This window comes from Pinus tabuliformis, chromosome 5_2 (assembly GCF_031772625.1).
Source record: "Pinus tabuliformis cultivar Carrire ecotype Pingquan chromosome 5_2, CPIR1, whole genome shotgun sequence".
Classification (NCBI taxonomy): domain Eukaryota; kingdom Viridiplantae; phylum Streptophyta; class Pinopsida; order Pinales; family Pinaceae; genus Pinus; species Pinus tabuliformis.
The window spans coordinates 176,259,515-176,275,293 of record NC_142306.1 but is presented as its reverse complement, the minus strand read 5'-3'; the positions used below and the strand labels follow the sequence as shown (position 1 = coordinate 176,275,293).

Here is a 15,779-nt window from a genome sequence, read left to right as displayed (position 1 = left end):
CAACACTCTTGACGTAGGCTTCGAGATCGTACTCCTCTAGAACAACTAATATTTTGGTCTTCCATATGACATAGTTGGAAGCTCATTCCAACCTGTTTTGATCTCTGAGCCCATGTGATGCCATCTCACCCAAACTATTGAACTGACTCCTCTAGTCACTACTCAACACTGCTACCCGACAAGTTAGAAATTCGAACTATTTGTCAAGAAAATTTCTTTGAGGAGAAATTCCCCTTCTATGTGTCTTCGCTCTTTTCTGACAGATTTCTGCCTCGGTAGAAATTGCGCCCTTCAAGCACTGCGTCACTCCCTCTGCCTCTGCAAACTCACGAATCGCAATCGTACCTCTTTGTTGACTCTCTCAGAGAGAGATTTCCTCGGAATCTCTGCATTTCCGGCAAGGACTGCGCAATCCCTTCAAGGGCATTCGAATTGTTGCCAAGTGCAGCTTTTGGCCTCTCTGCTTAGCACTGGATCTGCTCTTCCTGTTTCAAAATCAATGCTCTGATACCATGTGAAAATTCCTAGTCTCAAGGAACCCCTACTGCAGCAAATCTGAATCTACTTCACCTACTTGATTTTAATATACATTATCAAGTTATTCTCTGAATACTGAAGAAAATTACTTCTGCAACCTACACTACTTTAATATTTGATTACATGAAACAAAAAACTGAGCAAAGAACAAGATAAATAGGACACAATTATTTTTGGACAAAATAGTGTTGGCATTATGATGTATGTGTTGTACTTGATGGCAACCCACTTGTAGCAGAACAACTCACCTGTATATGGTAACTAGATGAATCTACAGAAGAGATATAAGATGTGATAGAATGCATGACATTGGTGTTTACAGATGTGATGAAATGTAGGGCAACTTCAAGGAATTAGTTCAGAAGGTGACTCACTCAGATGAAAGTATAGCAGGCAAACAACAAAGAATTACAGATCAGTCTTCACAGAATGAAGAAAGAGAGGTATACGCAGGTTCACCATTGACCAAGTTACGTACACACGCAGGTTCACTATATACAAGCCGCGTATACGTATACATGCACTTTCACAGAAGAAAAAGCGCTATACCTTGGAAAACTAAATTTTTGGTCCGAAGCATTTGGTCCATGGTATTGGTCCAAGGTATCTGGACCAAGGTATTGACCCCAGGTATTTGGTTCAAGGTATTGGTTCTAAGTGGTTTTGGTCCATGGTATTGAGAAAGGCCCTAGACTATAAAAGGAGAAGATCATTAGGAACTGGCGCATGTTGTAGTTTGTTAATATGATGATCTAGGTATGACTGAAGTTTGGAATAGTTGTAATGTTTAAATCATCATTTACAGATCTATACGCAGGTTCACTTCAGAAAAAGAGTGTATACACGCTGGTTCTGCATATCAAAGCAGCGTATATATCATAAATTTGATTTGTAGATCTGTACACTGGTTTGCCTTGAGGAAAGTGCGTATGCACACAGGTTTGACACATGCAAGTAGCGTATACCTTATAAAATATGTTTTAGTTGCTTTTGTTCGCTGTTGCAGTGTTTTGGGTTCTGGTTACTGTATTTTGGTGACAACATTCTGAATAATCAGATTGATGGAGTGATTGATTGATTCGGTTGTGTTTGGTTCAAAAAAGAGATTGGTTGATGTAGATATATTTGAAGATTGATGTTGTTGATGGATCCAGTCTGAAAATTTATGAAACGTGGTCCCTGGAAGAAAAGAGAAGGTTGTAGCCTTCTGTAGGCCGGCACCTACGTACTAGTAAACATATCAGCTAGTATAAGAGCTAGGGGGTTGTAGCTCCCTTTCAGTAGAAGCTGGAGAACGATAAAAGATTGTAGCCTTTTGTAGGTAGAAGCCTGCGTATTGGTATAAGACTGCACTAGTACAAAAAATTGTAAACATAATTCTCTTATTATTAAAAGAAGACAGAGATGATTGCAGCAGGTGGTTTTCACCCACATTGGGTTTCCACCTTATATCTTGGTGTTCATGTGTGTTACTTATGTGTGATGCTTTATTCTGCTTTCATTGCACTGTCTAATGAATTCTTGATATATTGGTTAAAGTTCAATGCATGATAACTTGGGTAAATCAAAAGATCTCTGCAGATACGCTGGTTGCATTAAGTACAGTTGCGTATACACGCTAATTCACTAAGCTGAAGTAGCGTATACAAATCAGTTTTTGAAAATTAAATTATTAATATGATAATACTGATTCACCCCCCCTCTCAGTATTATTTCCAACAATTGGTATCAGAGTGGGGTCCTTCAGAAGAAGCCTGATCGCTTGAAGGAAGATCCATCATCATGAATAATCAAGAAAGCGGGGGATCCATCAGACCGCCAATCTTTGATGGGAGCAACTTTGTTTATTGGAAGGTAAGAACCACAACCTATCTTCAGTCTCTTGGAACAGATGTCTGGGAAATCGTGCAAGGAAGATATACATTTCCATCAGCAATTCCTACAGATACAGCAGGTAAAAAGCAATTTGAAACCAATGCCAAGGTTGTCAATACATTATTGGAAAGTTTGTCACAATCAGAGTTTGTCAAAGTTATGCAGCTCAAATCAGCCAAAGAAATATGGGACAAAATCATTTTAAGCTACGAAGGAGACTTTCAGGTAAAACGTGCTAAACTGCAAACTCTCAGAATTCAATATGAAACTCTCAAGATGCACAATGATTAAAGTATAGCTAGTTACTTCTTACGTATAGATGAGATTGTTAATTGCATGAAGAATCTGGGTAAAGATATAAAGGAATTTACCTTAGTTGAAAAAGTTTTAAGATCCTTATCTGCTAAATTTGAATCAAAAGTATCTGCCATAGAAGAAAAGCATGATCTGCAGACTATTACTATGACATAGCTTCACGGAATCTTAACTGCCTTTGAGATGAGAAAAGGAGGTCCATCAGATATGAGAGAAGCTGCACTTAAAGCTTCAGCAAAAGGAAAAGAAGAACTCAATGAATTAGGACATATTTTAGAAGAAGAAGAGGAAGCAAACCTTGTCAAGAAGTTTCAATGGGGTTCCGGAAGATTCAAAGGTAAATTACTTTTCAAATGTTTTGCCTGTGGTAGAGTCGATTATTATGTTGCCAAATGTCATCATAAAGATAAATATGATAAAGGAAAGGAATTTGCAAAATGGAATAGAAAACAAAGTGTAAGTAAAAAGAGCTACTATACTCATGAAGATAGCGATGGTTTATTAAGTAGTGATGAAGATGAAAATAGTAATGACTAAAGACTTCTGATGGCTTATGAAGATGATGATTTTTTGGATGCTTTAAATGAAGATGATCTTTATGAAGAAATTTCTAAACTCAAAATCTGTTTAGAAGAAAAGAATATGATTATAGATACCTTGACATACCAACTTGCTGAAAGAGAAAAACACAATGAAAAGCTAGAATGTGAAATTGTGGGTCTAAGAAAGGATCTTGAAAAACAAAAGCTCTCAATCTTAGATTTGCTAAAGGATCAGAAACCTTAAATGAAATTATCAAAGTGCAACGCTCTCCTCTGATAAAGATAGGTCTTGGATATACTGAAGAAACATCTCAATCACAGAAGCTGTCAACCTCCACTAAAAGCTAGCTTGATGCAGCAAAGAGCAGTGAACAGTCTGACAATCGTCAGCAAAGGCATGAAGCAGATCACTAGGTGAATCGGGCTCAATTTACTTTAAGGATGAACAAAAGCCAAAATCAACCTCAAGTAAATCGTACTCAATTTGCTTCAAAGATAAATATCAATAGAAACTATAATCAACAGGTCATTAGATTCGATAATCGCAGGAACTTCTTTAATGGTCAATGTTTCTCATGTCATAATTTTGGACACAAAGCTGCTCAATGTGTTGCTTACAAAACTATCATGACTAGAGAAGCACGAAATCGAAGGAATGTGACAGGGATCAAGAAAAGTTCCTATAATAACTTTTCTCTTCTTGAAAATGAAATAGAATGCTCAATCTGTAACAACTTTGGCCATGAAGAATTTGAATGCAGGAGTAAATTTCGGCAAATAGTTCAAAAGGAGCAAACTCCATTAAATCCCAAAATATAGAGAAAGAAAGAACCGCAAACAGAAAGATGTGGTATAGCCTTGTATGCAGAAAGACAAGAAAACCAGTGGTACATCGACAGTGGATGTTCAAAACACATGACAGGTGACAAAGAAAAGCTACACTCATATAATGCCTTAGAAAAGGAAAAGAGTGTCTCATTTGGAAACGACACTCCTGCTGTCATAAAAGGTAAAGGTTCTGTTTTCTTGAAAGAAAAATTTAAAGCTGGGAATGTTATGTATGTTGATGGCTTAAAACATAACCTGTTGCGTGTGATTCAAATGTGTGATCAAGGCAATGAAGTAGTGTTTCGATCAAATGGATGTGTTGTTCGTAAGCTTGATACAGGAGAAACCGTGATCGAAGGGACAAGAACTCCAAACAACCTATACATACTCGAGGGAGGACAACATCAGTGCTATCTAAGCAAAAATGATGAAAACTGGCTATGGCACAGAAGATTGGGACATCTAAGCTTTTCTCAAATAAGAAAAGCATGCAGATTCCAGGCTGTTCGTGATCTTCTAGATATCAACATTCCTGAAAATATTATATGCAAATCATGTCAATTCGGTAAGCAAACCAAATCTCACTTCATTGAAAAGGAAGGGTCAGCTAGTAAGCCTCTTGAACTTGTTCATACTGATTTATGTGGACCATTAAGGAAAAAGTCACCTCGTGGAGAAGAATACTTTATATTATTCATTGATGATTTTTCCAGAATGTGTTGGATAGGTCTTCTAAAGCATAAAGATGAAGCATTTGAAAAGTTCAAAACCTTCAAAGCTTTGGTTGAAAATGAATCAGATCGCAAAATCAAATGCCTCAGATCTGATCGAGGAGGGGAATTTACCTCGGATGAATTCTTTGACTTTTGTGAACAACATGGAATAAAAAGGCAGTTCTCCATCGCAAGGACTCCTCAGCAAAATGGAGTGGTAGAAAGGATGAACATAACTGTTCAACAAATGGCTCGTGCTATGCTAGATGAATCTGGAACTCTTGCAACCTTCTGGGGTGAAGTTGCATTTGCCGTCGTCACTATTCTCAACCAAGCAAGTGTTTGGGTGAACAACACTCAAACTCCACATGAACTTTGGTATGGTAAGACTCCTACTGTAAAATACTTCAAAGTTTTTGGAAGCAAATGTTACATAAAAAGGATTGATAAAAAACTTGGTAGGTTTGAACCTAAAGCAGATGAAGGTATTCTTCTTGGCTACTCTTCCCGAAGTAAAGGATATAAATGTTACAATAAAAGACTTGGGAAAATTATTGAAAGTATTGATGTTGTGGTTGATGAAGCATGCAAAAATCCAAAACAGATAAAAACTGAAGATTATGACAATGAAGAAGATGAGGATCATTTTCCCACATCAAATCACACTGATTCTGAAGAAGAAACCAATGAAGCACCAGAAGAAGAGATAACGATAGAAGAAAAGACTCCGTCCAGGTATGTTTAGAAAAATCATCCAGAAACTCAAATTTTAGGGGAAAAAGGGGCAGGTGTGCAAACTAGAAGAACCATTGTCGAAACTTCAAGCTATCTAGCATTACTATCTTCCACTGAACCTCAAAATGTAAATGAAGCATGCAGAGATGAATGTTGGGTCAAGGCCATGAATGAAGAACTTGAGCAAATAAAAAAGAATAATACTTGGGAATTAGTTCCTAGACCTCATGATAAGAATATCATAGGAACTAAATGGATATTCAAAAACAAGCTGAACGAAAATGGATAAATTATTAGAAACAAGGGCAGACTTGTTTGTAAAGGATATGCTCAACAAGAAGGTATAGATTTTGAAGAAACTTTTGCACCTGTTGCTAGACTTGAAGCCATAAGAATGTTTCTTGCTTTTTCTAGTTTTCAGAAATTCAAAGTATACCAAATGGATGTAAAATATGCCTTTCTTAATGGAGATTTTGAAGAAGAAGTCTATATTGAACAACCAGAAGGATTCATTCTTGGAAATGATGCAAAACTTGTATGCAAACTCAGAAAAGCTCTCTATGGTCTAAAACAGGCTCCAAGGGCATGGTATTACCGTCTTGACAAATATCTCCACCAACAGGGTTTTTCAAAGGGGTCAGCAGATAACAATCTATATACAAAGATGGACACTGGTAAATTGCTAATAATTGTTGTGTATGTTGATGATATCATTTTTGGTAGCAATGAAGAATCCATGAGTTAGAATTTTGCTTCAGTAATGCAGTAAGAATTTGAAATGTCCTTGCTTGGTGAGCTTACCTATTTTCTTGGTCTACAAGTTCAACAAAATAAAGATGGTATTTTTCTCTCACAAACCAAATATCTCAAACAGATCTGAAAAAAGTACGGCATGGAAGATTCTAAACTATTATGTACTCCAATGGTAAGAGGATGCAATCTTATCTCAAATGATGAATCAACAGCGGTACATCAACCAACTTACGGATCCATGATTGGCAGTCTGCTTTATCTAATAGGTACCTGACCGGACATCGTGCATGTAGTGGGAATAGTTGGAAGATTCCAAGCAAATCCAAAGGAGTCACACCTTCAGGCAGTCAAAAGAATTTTCAAATATCTTCAAGGAACACAGAACTTTGGCCTATGGTATCTTAGAGATACAGATCTTACACTTCATGCATATACAGATGCAGATTGGGCAGGAAGTGTTGATGATAGAAAAAGCACTAGTGGTGGTGCATTCTATATGGGTTCCAGGTTAGTGTCTTGGTTCAGCAAGAAACAAAGCTCAATTGCATTATCTACAGCTGAAGCAGAATACGTGGCTGCTGCATCTTGTTGCACACAACTACTTTGGATGATGCAAACCTTGCAAGACATTCAGATCACATGTACTCCACCCATCTCCATTCTGTGTGATAATACAAGTGCCATCAGTATTTCAAAGATTCCAGTCATACACTCCAAGACGAAGCACATACCCATCAAATATCATTTCCTACGTGAACAAGTGCTTGAACAAAAGGTCAAATTGGAATATGTTCCCTCCAAAGAACAGGTTGCTGATATATTCACTAAACCACTGCCCAAAGAGACATTTGAATATCTCAGACAAATGCTGGGAGTAGTTTCTGCATCATCCTGCTATTAAATCCTGTTTTTTCAGAGAAAGGTGGTTATACACGAGTTTCATGAAGCGTAGTCGTGTACATACGCGAGTTTCTGTGGGCACAATCGCGTATATGTTGGTTTAAAGAAAAGCAGTAGGCCAGACTCAAGAAAAAGGGGTCTGCTATGGTTCTGTCAATTATCTACTCTGTTTGATGATGGTTTCAATCTGTTGATAACATGTGGAAATATATTGGTCCTCATAAAGTTGTTGATAACTTGATGTATATCTGATTGATGATGATGCTTTGATATCTCTTACTGACATATGCAATGATCAGATCTGACAGTGAATAGGTGGAACAAGTTTAGGGGGAGAACATGGTTGATGATATTTTGGGAACTAATGATGGACATATACAGGTTGCTGGTCTGGATGCTGTTGACAGATGTTGCTGATGGTGCAAATCATATGATAGTTGCTGATGACTATCATGGTCTTTGTTATATATGTCATGTATATCTTTTAATGTAAGGGTCATGAAAAGACCTAATTTGTAACCCCACTATGCATGGGACGGATGATGTAATGTTTCTTACATGTATAAACAATTGATATATCCCCACTTGGTTGGGTGGATGAGTCAAATTTGGTATATCCCCACTTGGTTGGGTGGATGAGTCAAATTTGGTATTTCCCCACTTGGTTGGGAGATGGATGTATGCATGAGTAATTGGTGATAGGAAGGTCGTGTGTGATGTATGTATAGAGTCATGTTCTTCTTTTAGAACATCTTTTTGCAGACTTTGCTTATGCTCATGCGGAGCATGGACTCGATCATGGCAGCTCAATCAACACACTTCAACATATTAGAGAATTCAACATGCACTTAGGGGGAGCATGACTCCTTTGCCCTTGATGTTAAAGGGGGAGAGTGACTTGGTGTGGTTGTTGCCATCAAGTCCAAAGGGGGAGATTGTTGGCATTATGATGTATGTGTTGTACTTGATGGCAACCCACTTGTAGCAGAACAACTCACCTGTATATGGTAACTAGATGAATCTACAGAAGAGATATCAGATGTGACAGAATGCATGACAGTAGTGTTTACAAATGTGATGAAATGCAGGGCAGCTTCAAGGAATTAGTTCAGAAGGCAACTCACTCAGATGAAAGTATAGCAGGTAAACAACAAAGAATTACAGATCAGTCTTCACAGAATGAAGAAAGAGAGGTATACGTAGGTTCACCATTGACCAAGCTGCGTATACACGCAGGTTCACTGTATACAAGTTGCGTATACGTACACACACACTTTCACAAAACGAAAAGCGCGTATACCTTGGAAAACTAAATTTTTGGTCCGAAGCATTTGGTCCATGGTATTTTGATCCATGGTATTGGTCCAAGGTATCTGGACCCAGGTATTGGTCCAAGGTATCTGGACCCAGGTATTGACCCCAGGTATTTGGTCCAAGGTATTGGTCCTAAGTGGTTTTGGTCCATGGTATTGAGAAAGGCCCTAGACTATAAAAGGAGGAGAAGATCATTAGGCCAAGGTGTGCAAGTATCGAATATCTTATGAAGTGTAAGATCTAATATGCAGGGTATTGGCTTATGGTGTTGTGCTTGATCTGAACCAAGGATGAACCTTAGCGTTTGATGAAGGATAAGATCTAATGATGTATCAGGATCTCAAGGCTTGAAGTGAATTATCTTTATGTGGTTTGATCATTTATTTGAATAACTGGCGCATATTGTAGTCTGTTAATATGATGATCTAGGTATGACTGAAGTTTGGAATAGTTGTAATGTTTAAATCATCATTTACAGATCTGTACGCAGGTTCACCTCAGAAAAAGAGCGTATACACGCCGGTTCTGCATATCAAAGCAGCGTATATATCATAAATTTGATTTGCATATCTGTACGCTAGTTCGCCTTGAGGAAAGTGCGTATGCACGCAGGTTCGACACATGCAAGTAGCGTATACCTTATAAAATATGTTTTAGTTGCTTCTATTCGTTGTTGCAGTGTTCTGGGTTCTGGCTTGGGTTCTGGTTACTGTATTTTGGTGACAACATTCTGAATAATCAGATTGATGGAGTGATTGATTGATTCAGTTGTGTTTGATTCAAAAAAGAGATTGGTTGATGCAGATATATTTGAATATTGATGTTGTTGATGGATCTAGTCTGAAAATTTATGAAACGTGGTCCCTGGAAGAAAAGAGAAGGTTGTAGCCTTCTGTAGGCCGGCACCTACGTACTAGTAAACATATCAGCTAGCACAAGAGCTAGGGGGTTGTAGCTCCCTTTCAGTAGAAGCTGGAGAACGATAAAAGATTGTAGCCTTTTGTAGGTAGAAGCCTGCGTATTGGTATAAGACTGCACTAGTACAAAAAATTGTAAACAGAATTCTCTTATTATTAAAAAAAGACAGAGATGATTGCAGCAAGTGGTTTTCACCCACATTGGGTTTCCACCTTATATCTTGGTGTTCATGTGTGTTACTTATGTGTGATGTTTTATTCTGCTTTTACTGCACTGTCTAATGAATTCCTAATATACTGGTTAAAGTTCAATGCATGATAACTTGGGTAAATCAAAAGATCTCTGCATATATGTTGGTTGCATTAAGTACAGTTGCGTATACACGCTAGTTCACTAAGCTGAAGTAGCGTATACAAATCAGTTTTTGAAAATTAAATTATTAATCTGATAATATTGATTCACCCCCCCTCTTAGTATTATTTCCAATAAATAGTCCCCGGAAAAACCCAATGCAGGAAAACTGTTGCAACAACTCTAAGGGTTTTCTATTATTAAGCAGTAATTCTGAATACAAATGTTGGATGCCCTCCCGATAATCCAGTGATAGAGAAAATACAATGGCGGAAAAACTGAGTGAGTTTTACACCACTTCACCCAGTAGATTCCAGCTGATCCGACAGCAAAACTGGCTAACCCCGACTACCTCTGCGCTGGCCCCGCGTAGGCCCTGCGTCAGCCTTACAGGCTCTGCGTAAGCTCTGTGCTGTCTCTTTTGCCTACTGCGTCAACCTTCTCGGCTGTTCTGGCAGTTCCCCGATAGTTCTGGCTTTCTGTGTGGAGGGCAACTTCTGCTTTTGCGATGGTCCTTCTGGCTTTGCATCAGGCCTGCGTGGGCCCAGATTGGCCCAACGTCAGTCCTCTTTGCTACTGCGCTGCCTCCACTAGCTTCTCTCTGCCTCTTTGTCGGTACTCCCGAACTATCCTTGCCCCTCTGTTGCAACTGATCACTTAGTTCAAATTCTCAGCTTCCTAGCCCTAGAAATCGAACTCCAAATCAATTTGTTCCGTTCATGTGTGTTTCTAAATGAAGCCCAAGCCTCCTTCTTATACTTTTCTCGTTGAGACTTCAACGATCGAGATTAAGTCTCTACTCAACAGCTAAGATTAAAACTTGACTTGATCTGATCCACCTTCTAGATCATTCTCACCCATATTTTGATTAATATCCACTAATACTTTAATTTTCCTAAATTTAGACTTAGGAACCCCATTAAAAATATTAATTATTTTAATAAAATACAATCTGGGTGGAATTTCACCAAACAGTTTCTGGGTTCTTTAGAACTCATGTGTGTTAGCCTCTCCACCGATTTTCATGGCTAGAGCACATCCGATGCTACCAAAAACTAACATGAATTGCATTTGACATGCGAAGTTTGCATGCTGATTGCCTGCAACATGCAAGTGAGTTGCATGCATGCAGATTAATTCCATGTGACATGCATGTAAAGAAAACTAAATTTTTCACTGATACTTGAGTTAAAGTAAAGAAAGCTAAAGACAAGAAAGTTAACTAAAGTTAAATAACTTATATTCAATGAACTTGATGAACTAAATTTGATCGTCGATCTTAGCTTAGAAAAATTATAACTTGAGTTTAACGGTTGAAGCAAAGACACAACAACAACACAAGATTGAGAGCAATATCTTAGTGAGTGTGTGATGGGTCTGAGAGAGTACAAAGAGGTTGGAGATCTAGATCTGCAAGAGAGAGCAAATTTGCTGGATCAATCTAGAGTATTGTAATATGTATTTTCTCAGTTGGGTCACTATCCTAGGATGGGAGCTCAAGTAAGTTTCGAGTTTTATTAATGATGAATTGGTTTGTTGGGCATAAATCTGTTTGTGATTCATGTGATTTAGATGGTAATTTGTTTCCGCTGAATATTATTTGTTAGGAAGTTAACTGTGTGTTTCTTTAGTAATTTATTGCTTGGAACTAAATGCCAGGTGTTGGGTTCAGAAAAATCTAATATGGTATCAAAGTTAAGACTCTGAATCGATCTTGGAATCACAAGTGTCGGGTTCATACTGGATCGCTGGAGCTAGGTTCAGATGTAATTTTACGAACACTTTTTTTTTTTAAAGGGCTGAAGTGAATCTACTGGCTGATAGATTTTTTTTTGCACAGGTTGATTTTTTTTGGGGCATGATTTGTTTTAAAGAAACCAAAAAAATAAAAAAGGGGGTTGGCGGTTTGAGTGGCCAACAGGGCAACCGCACCCAACCACCTGAGCAACGGCAACTACTAGACCAACTAGCTCATAAGGGGAACAACAGTTGGTTGACCAATTGCCAAACCAGATGATAGTAAGAATGGACACACCAATGAAAAGAGAAACAGAAAAATCGTGGGCTAAGGCGAAAGTCTGCAGACAACTGAGAGGAGGTTGAGTAGCACTGTTAACCAAGTTTGCACACAGAGACGACTATGGGGCAGAGCGTAGGAAAACAACCGTTGGAGTGTAGGTTATGGTGGTAGGGTATTGGATTGACAATGCACTAGGGCTGCACGAGGCAATCATTAAGCGCAGTGAACAAGGGCACAAGTATCTGCTTCATAATTTTTTTTTTTGCCAAGGTTTGATTAGGACGGCAACAAGTCTCAGGTTTAAAGATTGCTTGGATGGTTTGTCCAACTATAATATCTGGAATTAGAGGTTTGTATTGGTGTTAGTGTTGATTCTTGTGTAGCATCGAGAGGTATTCCTTTCTTGCTAAAGAAAACCTCCAAGTCGACCTGAGAGAAATTAAATAAAAATTATATTTTTAGTTGGCCCCACCATGAAAGGGTGTGTCACTTGAGCAAATTTACACCCATTCGATCAGTATATATACATGATGTGACACTTCATTTTGCTCAATTCATTCATCATATCTTCTCTCTCCTCAAGGCTGCTTGGAAGCTAGAGTGGAAGTGGAAGCGGGAGTAGGCAGTGAAAATTTTCATAAGCTTTTGGGTGGGGATCGAATCAAGAGCGAACTTTATATAATATATATTTTGATGCATATATGTCAACAAAAGCACGTAGAATGATGAATTAGTTATAAAAAGCATATAACATCAATCATCTAGTAGACATGGGATCATCAACATGGGATCCCACTACATGGAATCATCAACATGGGATCATCAACATGAGCTACATAGGCTCAGATTCTTAGGACTCCTCAGACTCCTCTGCAACCTCAGTAGTAGTAGTAGTAGTGGCAACAAATCTAGATGTCAAAACTACAAATCACTGATCAACATGATCACTTATGAAACTCATCATTGATTCAACATTCCTAGAAATGGGACCATCAACAAGAGCTACATAAACATCATCTAGCTCAAGTCTTCAGACTTGGATTGCTCAACGTTATAAGTAGAAATTGATAAAGTTTAACATGCTTAACCAATGATTTTGGTTTGAGTGAAGGGTTCATCTTGTAAGGACTGTTGTTAAGATTCAACTAGATAGACAAATTTCTTGTAAAATTCTATCAAATTAAATGCAATTGCGTACCTGATTCTCCCATCTGGTGTTGGTCCAGGTTGCTCTGAGTTTTCTGGTTCCGTTACCAACCAACCGATTCCTCCCTGCCTATCTGGGATCAACCTCTGCGGTTCCCAGATCCAAAGGACTTCAAAATGGAAGTTCACTGGCCCCCATGCCCAAAACTCCAAGAACAGCTCATAATTTCGCAATTTTCAGTTCAAAATCGAGCCCCTGGCTCATCCCTCAAACATATTGATTTTCTATCAACATTCTCTGTATTTCCTCCTCCTTGCACTATATTCCAAATGTGAAGGCAATCCTCTATTTTCCCAAAATTGATTTCCTCCCCCCTCCCTCGCCCTTACTTCTCCTTTAGATTTTTTTTATAAAGGGAAGGTTTCTTCCCTCTGAAGAAACCCCACCTTCCTTTTCTCCAATCAATCTTAAGATTTAACCTTATCCATTAAGATATTATTACTTGAGTTGGTCATTATACATTAAATGAGATTTTAACTTTATCATCTCAACTGACTTCGAGAAGAGGATTTTCTTTTAAGTACCTTAGCATGAATTGCCCAAAGGTTATGAAGTAAAATAAATTTTTTCCATTGTAATAATAATTATTTAATATTTAAATAAAATTTTATTAATGAAATTAAGTTAACATATTTTATTGTACTACTTAACAGATAAGGTATTAATTAATACTTTTAAAACCTGATTCATTTTCTTACATAGACATTTATATAATTAAATTAGTATGTATACTAGTGCAATGTCTGCGATGCATGTGTATGTAGCTATCATACACACGTCTCGTAAGCATGCTAATAATCAATAACTCAAGTTGGGTCACTATATACACCCCTCCATCAAAAAAACTTCGTCCCGAAGTTGAGTTTATATAGTATATTAGTAATTATTTTAACGATTAATATAATTTGTGTAAGGATTATGTCCCGTGATTTTTTTTTGTTAATGTGAGGACACTATAATTTTTTTTTTTAAAACATTTATAAGTTTACAACTTTAATAGTCATACCTTGTCCCAACTAGGTTCCCAAGCTATTCTAAAATCATCCTATCCTTCCTAATCTCTTCCGCTCTCGTCCTATCCGTCCTCTATAGGAGTATGCCATGGCGTCAGTTATACTGACCTAACCATTCATAACTCTAAGGATGGTAGCGTCGACTATATCGACCCGATTTCCCAGTAGGCATCCGGTAGTCATTATCACACGTCTAGGGGAGCGTGACTCACACAATCCTCCCATGACTCCAGGTTTTGAAGGATAAACGGTGGGCAACACCTCCACCCCTCCTAGTAGAATTAGGGTCAATACCCTGTCATGGAATCTCATTGAGCCTCAATTGTTCTTGGAGTTTTGTCATCACGTAGTCGGTTTGGTAATGATACTATCTGCAATGTAAACACTTGCCCACAAATTATAACATATGCATCAATATAATCAAAATCAATTGTATTTAGATAATGATTTTCTATGCATTTTTAATAAACTCTCATCTATGATATTGATCTTTGAGTTCATATAACATACTTGGCTATGTCTAACCAATATATTTGTAAGTTCATTTTCACATCAAGTAGTCAAGTGTATTCATTATTTTATTTCCATCTCATCATTCATGTTGATATGTAAAATAATAATAAAATTATAGGTATCAGATCCATAACCTAAGTCATGATTTATATAGGTATCCATGTACCAGCAATGTTAAGCATAATAATTTGAAATCATTCTTTCGAGTATTGATTGTGCATGAAACTTATGGCTTTGGATTGCTAACTGAAACTTGATATTTGATCTTTGTGCTTACTTGGGCATGCCTTTCCTCGGCACATATTTAGCATGCGAATCTTGGTAACAATACACGAATTGGATAAAGCTTGGTTGGATGGTTTGGTCAAAAGGTTGGATATGCCCAAATTTTCGGTACATATATGTTTCTATTATGTTCTAACATCTCTGAAAACATTTGTTCAAATCGTATTTTACTTGTTCTAAAATAGAGAACAACCTTTAAATCTATGCTTGATGACCTAAAGAGTATTTAAGCAATATGATTTGAAATATATATCTATATATATATATATATATATATATAGGGTATATACATTGCAATTACTGATAAAAATATTTCTGAAGGAATGGCTATTCCTATATCTTGAAAATGGCATTGAATTAAGAGTTAATTATTAAAATAGTTTATTTAACACTTAATACTTAATACCCTTGTAGGTGATGCAGAGTAATCCTTTGTGACTTTGCTTGGGCCATTTTATTGTAATGAGTCCGAGCACACAATGTGGAGGAAAACTTTGTCATTGAAAACCTTCGAAAGGACATCAAGGAAGTAATAGTAGTAGGGTTAGATGTGCCATGCATGATGGAAACAGTCGCTGACAAAGATGAAGAAGAGATTGAGAAAGAAAAATTCAAGGTCAAGACTCCAGAGATTGGTGTTGAATTTGTTTCATTACAACTGGAGAATGATAATGAGTTTGTTTGGAAGAAAACACTTGGTACTGATATTATTATGCTCCAAAACGTTGTGGATTTGAAGGTTTCGTAATTGACAGAATCAAAGACATTTAACAATTCTGTCATTGCTAATTTGAGTGAAAGTGATGTAGTGAAAACTCAGAGACTAAATTTTTTTTTTTAATTCGATAGAACCTTTCCCTTTCCAAAAGGTGAGTTATTACAAGTCTAAATATAAAATGACGGAAAGCATTTCTCATTCCCCTTTTATTGGGCCCTTCACAGATTGACACGAATTAGAAA

At 37.4% G+C, this 15,779-nt stretch overlaps 1 protein-coding gene across 10 annotated transcripts in view; it reads left to right on the top strand.

Annotated features, from left to right (window-relative positions):
- LOC149158109 (uncharacterized) overlaps window positions 1–15,779 on the top strand; it is a 136,766-nt gene that overhangs the window by 87,639 nt on the left and 33,348 nt on the right. The window lies entirely within an intron of this gene.